Here is a 6,648-nt window from a genome sequence, read left to right as displayed (position 1 = left end):
GGGTGGTGCTGCATGAGGATTTTCAGGGCTGTCAGCTTGTGTTCCCACAGAACTCAAGGCCCAGGTGGGATGGGTTTGTGATTCCAGCCCAGTTCCTGGTGAATACTGTGTCAGAGCAGGGAAAAAGCTGCATTTGCTACCCAGTGGAACACGATTCAAGCCATGTGTTGTTAAAGCTGTTCAGATAAAAGGGACACTCAACCCTAGGCAGGGGAAAGTCTCCTGACAGCAGTCCTGGGGTCAAGGTGATCCTCCTGATTCCAGAGGAGCTGCATCTGAGAGAGGGGAACAACACATTTCCCAGAGGAACTAATCAACCTGTTAATGGGTCTCGGAGAGGGGCAGTGGGAGATCCCTCTGTGCTTGCTCCTGCTCCTCCTCTCCCTCCTCCAGGACTTTCATCTCCTATTACCCTTCCCAAGGCATTTGCACTTGCAACAAATCTTCGACACAATGACGGGACAGGGGTAAACCCCAGACTGCAGTGATCAGAGAAACAAGGGGGCACAGGGATTCTCCCCCACCATAAAGGATCATTCTCTTGGCTGCTGTGGGCCCAGGGTAATGTTCACACTCCCCCTTATCTCCATCTTCATCCTGCAGCTCTCCCTTGATCCTGTCCAGCTCCAAGTGTGAGTTTCACTCCTGGTTTGCCTCTCCCTGAGTGTGCCCTCTTCCTTGCTGCAGCCCAGCTCTGCCATGACCTCTCTTGCACCACTCCCAGCTGGTGTTTCCTTGCCTTTCCAGGAGCCATCCAAGCCGGATTGGCCTCCTGTGCTCCCTGCTGGCCCCTGCCATTGCAGCCCCTCCCGTGCCGTGTGCTGCAGAGCTGCTGGGGAATGCAGCCTGCTCCTGCTACAAAGGAAACATCTAAAGGCAGCCAGGGCATGTCCAATAGGATTTGTGGTTCCTCCAACCTCCCCATGTTATTGACTCCCCCTTTCAAGTGTGGCCAGAGCTTTATCTGTTGGTAATAGGGAGAATTAATCATTTCCTTTAAAAGAAAAAAAAAATCGGCTTAAAAAACCCCTCCACCTTTTTATTTATTTTTTTACATAAAAAGGCAAGTAAAAGACATAACAAAGTTGTTAAAAGTTCAAAGGGAATGCTAATCCCTGTAATGTGGACTAATCAACTTTTATCCAGACAATCCCCTTGTATCTCTGGGGCCTTGTGTGGTGCAGGATTCCCACAGGCAAGTGCTGGGCTTTAACTCCTTTGGAGCTGCTTCCAGGCTCCCTGTCCCTCTTCCCAGAGCAGTGCTGCCATGCTATCACTCAGGAACAGCCTGGCACCTTCCTGGACTCAGAACAGCTTCAAAGGTGCTGCAACTTCCCTGGTGAAGCTTTCAAAGAGATGTGGAAAGAAAAAAGTTCTTTTCCCTTGGAGGGCTGAGCCATCCCTGAGTGAATAAATGAGCGGAGCTGCTCCAGCTGTAGAAACTGCTGGGGATGGATAAAGTGGCACAGAATCCAGGCAGGACTCACTAGTAATTCCTTGGTATGATGTCTCTAGGAATGACCTTTCCAGATGAGATCTGTGTGCTGTAGGACACGTGGCCAGCGCTGTTTGCTCCCTTTGGTTTGTGCTCACCTGGACGCCTCCATCGTGTGCAGATCTTGGGGAAGGACAGAGCAGTTCACCCAGCCAGGAATGTTTCCTTTGGCAAAGATGCTGTCTGAGGAGCTCATGCCCAAACAGACACCCTCAGGTGCCAGGCATTCCCCACATTTTGTTTACTTTACATTGGTATCAAGGCTACAAGTGTGATAATCCACTTGTGGGGAATTTTGGAAGGAATTCAAGACGGGACTTCCAAGTTGGTTTTGATGATGTGGTTTATTGTCTTATCTTCTACATAGGCAAGAAGGCTGAGTTCAGCTCACATCATTACAGCATGTCACAAGACTCTTAGTTACAAGACTTTTTAAGGAGTTATTGACCAATACAACACTGCCAACAATGATAGTTATGTTTTTGACTCAATTTTTAAATATTTCATCTTAACATGCTACAGTGTAAGCTTTTGTAGCCAATCCTGTTATGGCGCAAAAACCTACAGTACTGCATTCTAAACTCCTTGTTTACCTCTGTAACTACTTTTATTTTTCTGTATCTTTAAAACTCTAAACTTTCCTTTACTTAGCTTAACGTGCCTCTGCTTTAAACTGTAAATCCACATTCTCGCTTCTAGCACCTAGGGTTGGAAGCCTTTTCCAAGGTCTCAGATCAAATCCTGGGTTTAATTCTAAGCTTTGGCTCACAGGCCCAAAGCTCTGAATGTTCCTTGCATTTCAGATTCCAACATACAAGAAGCAGGATCCACCACCTTGAAAAGGAAGGGAGGAAAAGTGTTTCAGCATCCCTGGATCTTGGAATATGGGGATTCACTAGGTTTTGAAGGGATTCTTTGGAATATGGGCATTCACTGGGCTTTGAAAGGAATCTTTGGAATATGGGCATTCACTGGGCTTTGAAGGGATTCTTTGGAATATGGGCATTCACTGGGCTTTGAAGGGATTCTTCGGAATATGAGGATTCACTGGGCTTTGATGGGATTCTTTGGTGCTTTCAGTGCCACATGAGTGCCCCTGGATGATTTGTGGATTGCACAAACTCATGCAGCTGCAGAACTGAGACCAGGGGATGAGGATGGTGTTTTGGAAGGCCCAGCTGCAGAGACAGATGTGTTTGTGCTCCCAAAATCCCTGCCAGAGGAAGGCAGAGAGCCATGCTGGCTGAGGCCTGGTAACAGTTGTTCCAGTAAAACCCTCTGCTGTGTTTTCCATTTTGGAGGACAGGATGGAATTGAATTATTCCTTCCTGACAGGCACTGCAGCTGCTTGGGATGGTTGTTGGGGTGGCTGGGTTTGTGTGACAAGTGACATCAGACATTTCCAAGGAGCTTCCAGCTGTGTGCTGATGCTGGGAACGAGGAGATAAACTTGTTGTCTTTGTCCTGAGCTGGGATGTTGCTGGGGGTGATGGTTTTCACTGCCCAGAAATCTTTAGCTTCTCCACAGAGATTTTGGGTTGTGCTGTGGGTGGAGGAGGTCTCCTGGAAATTTGGATCATTGAGGAGCAATCCAGCCCTTTTTATCTTGGGATTCCTTCAGCCTGGAGAAGAGAAGGCTTTGGGAAAACCTCCAGGACCTAAAGGGGGCTCATGAGAGAGCAGGAGAGGAGCTTTTCCTAGGGGTCTGGAGTGACAGGACAAGGGGAATGGCCTTAACATGAAGGAGGGTGGATTTAGGTTGGATCTGAGGGAGAATCAGCTCAGGTGGTCAGAGCCTGGTGCCATGAACACCAAGGTTGTGGCTTCAGTCCCTGGCTGGGCCCTTCACTTGAGAGCTGGACTTGATGACCTTGTGGGTCCCTTCCAACCCAGAACATTCTGTGATTCTGTGGAATTCTTCACTGTGAGGGTGCTGAGGCCCTGGCACAGGGGGGCCAGAGAAGCTGTGGTTGCCCCTGGATCCCTGGAAGTGTCCCAGGCCGTGTTTGACATAGCTTGGAGCAACCTGGGACAGTGGAAGGTGTCCCTGTCCCATTGCAGGGGTGGCACTGGACGGGCTTCAATGTCCCTTCCAACCCAAACCATTCCATAACTATCTGAGGATGGACATCCCCAGGGTGCACTGAAGGGAGCAGGATCCAGTTTCCATCTCCTGCTGTGAGCTGTGGAAAACTGGGATCCACTGGTGCAAAGCCCCAGCTCAGCCCTGGGGCTGGATCCCAGTGGGGTGGGGGCTCCTTGGATTGGGATTTGCCCTCAATCAGCTCAAACCCAAAGGGATGAAAGGATAAAACCTGGGCAGGCCAGGAGGACAAGGGACAGGGCTGAGTGAGATCAGGGGAGCTGCCAGCAGCAAGTGGGTGACCCCCAAACAGCCCTTCCCAACTTTCAGCCAGCCAGCCAGCAAACTTCAGCTTTCCTGGTGCTTCTCCAAACTGTGATAGAAATCCAGCCAGCTGTGAAGCAGCTTCCCTGGAAATCTAGGGCATATTGAGGACGAAAAATGAGCATTCTTGAAAATTTCAGACATAGAAAAATCAAGGTGACTTTCTGATTTAATTGCTCCTTAAATATTTTTAAAGAGCTTTGAAAAACAGTGTTTTTGTGAAGTTTTTTGGTTTTTTTAAAATGAGTAAATTGAATTCTTCTTTCCAAAATAATTTTTAAATTTCCTCTTTGAAGATATCTGGGCAATTTTTTTGTAAAATGACTTCCAGTGCCTGGAGTGATTTCGGGGTTAACAGGTTAATTAAATGTTGGAGCAACTCACTGAGGTGTGAGCTGACTTCCTATCACTTGGCTTTGAAAATCAAGATGGGCTGGGGTGGTTTGGGAATCCCTGGGAATCCTGGGAGATGTGGATTAAATAGGATTAATGTGGAGGCTCTGCCATCTCTGGGAGTATTCCCAGAGGACATCCCTGGGTGCTCTTTATGCTTTTTAATTACCTCTCCTTCCCTGGAGAGATTTTCCTCTTGGATCAAGCCCTGGAGTTGGCGGTCAAAGCCCCACAAGGATCCACCAGGGTGGAAGCAGGTGGGGTTGGGCTCTGCTCCCAGGGAACAAGGGACAGGACAAGAAGAAATGGCCTCAAGCTGTGCCAGGGCTGGTTTAGCTTGGATATTATGGAAAATGTCCTCATGGAAAGCATTATCATGGAAAGCAGTGATGGAGCCACTGGAAATGGTGGAGAATGTGTGCATGTGGCACTGGGTTTAGTGGTGGTGCTGGACTGATCTTGAAGTTCTTTTCCAAAATTAATGTTTCCAGGATTCCACAATATCTTGCAATCCAGGGAAATTGGGATGGGTGGGGGTGGCCAGACCTCCGTACCCACACATGCTCTGTCCTCAAAGGTGAGGTCAAGCAAATCTTTCCACTTATTCCTGGCTGTGAATGACTCCAGCATTGCCACATCTCTCATTGTATCTCCTTAACTAAATGGATTAATTTTTTTTGTCCTCTTCACAGGCTTAATTAGCAATCTGCAACACAAATTAAATCACTATCAACTAATTCCAACTATCCCTTCAGAGATAGCCTTTAGCAAGCTCAGTAATCTGGTTAGCATTGGAATGAGCCCGTGTCCTCCCCTGCAAACCCCAGAGTGAGCTGCTTCTTTATCCACTGCTGAGAAGGCTTTGTCCTTCCTAATGAGGGCAGCAGTCACTCTCTGCTTGCTCTGCAGGAACTTCAGCAGGGTTTGGGAGTTTGTCTGTGTTTGAGAAGGCAGCTGATCCTTCCATGGAGAGGGCTGGAATCCTAGCAGAGAGGGGGAACAGGAGATAAACTTGTGTTTTCCCAGTTATGAACCAACGCAAGTGCAAAGCTCCCTTCATGCACCCAGAGGTGAATCTTGCATCCACCTCTGTGGTCACAGACACGTTTGTGGCTTCAATCTATGAACAAGATTTCAGAAGCTCTTGGGGACCTTGGGAAAGCTGGATGAGCCCGTGATCCTTGAGACAGCCAGCCAGCACCTTGCAGATTCCATCCCACTCCACCTCATTTGCCTTCCTTTCCATGGTCACCTAAACCTCCTTGTGGAAACACCATTCTCCCCTGGCATCATTTTACAGGGCTTGGACAAGGTCTCATAAAAATTCTGGGACAGTTCTGGCTGAAGATCTTGCCAGACCTCCAAAAGCTGGGAAACTGGAAAGTGCTGAGGGTCCCCTGGGGACATTTTGGTGCATTTTTGCTTGGGTTCTTTTCCAACAGCTTGGTGTCCGTGAGTGTGAGATGCAAGGGGATGATGGCTTCCTTCCTCTTCCCTCCTCCAGATCCTCCTGCTCTCTGCTGTTTGCTGCAGTCAGCATGGAAGCTGTTTGGATGTGGGTAATAAATGTATGTAGGTCATAATCCCCAGGGTCCTCATGCTCCCAATAATTGGAATAATCAACAGCAATTTTTTGCTATGCTCCTTCTCCCCAGTTCACAAACAGAGGAGGAAGAGGAGGGGCATGGAGCTGAGGAATAGATGTGGCCTTGACTATCCAGACTGAAAAGAGAATTTCTTGGTGCTCACACTTTTGGAAAGGAGGATTTGGAAGCAGATTCATGAGGTTCTGCAGAGATAAAGCAAGACCTGTCAAAGGGGTGTTGCTGCTTTTATGACAACACAGGAATCAACAGGGAAATGCCTTCCTGTGGTTGGAGGAAGACATTTTCCAACTGCCAAAATATTGAGTTTCTCCTCTATTTCCATGTTAGTGATTTTACAGAGAGCTTGGGGGTTTGAAGGGAGCAGGATTGGAGCAGCGTTTTCCTCTGGCCAGAGCGAGTGCAAATCCTGAGTCTGTTATAAAGAGTTTCTGACAAGGATGTGCAGTTTGCAGTGAACGTTGTTGCTCCTTGCCTCCCAGAGGTTGCATTTGATTTTTAAGGAGAAATAAAAGGTTGCTCAGAATTCATAGTTGTGCCCAGGGGTCAAAGCTGTTATGACAGGTTTCCCTGGTGGATTCCAGGAAGCACTGGATTTGGGGTTTCTTTTCTTCCTCCTTGAATTTAAATATGGAAATGCAAGTTGAAAATGAACAGAAAATCCTCGAAGGTTTGTGCCTGGAAATCCTCGGAGGTTTGTGCCTGAACAGTCTGGTGTGGGGCAGAGCTGGTGGGAAAGGAGGAGGATG

The sequence above is a fragment of the Geospiza fortis genome, unplaced genomic scaffold, assembly GCF_000277835.1.
Source record: "Geospiza fortis unplaced genomic scaffold, GeoFor_1.0 scaffold118, whole genome shotgun sequence".
Taxonomy (NCBI): domain Eukaryota; kingdom Metazoa; phylum Chordata; class Aves; order Passeriformes; family Thraupidae; genus Geospiza; species Geospiza fortis.
Note: the sequence above shows the minus strand (reverse complement) of the source record.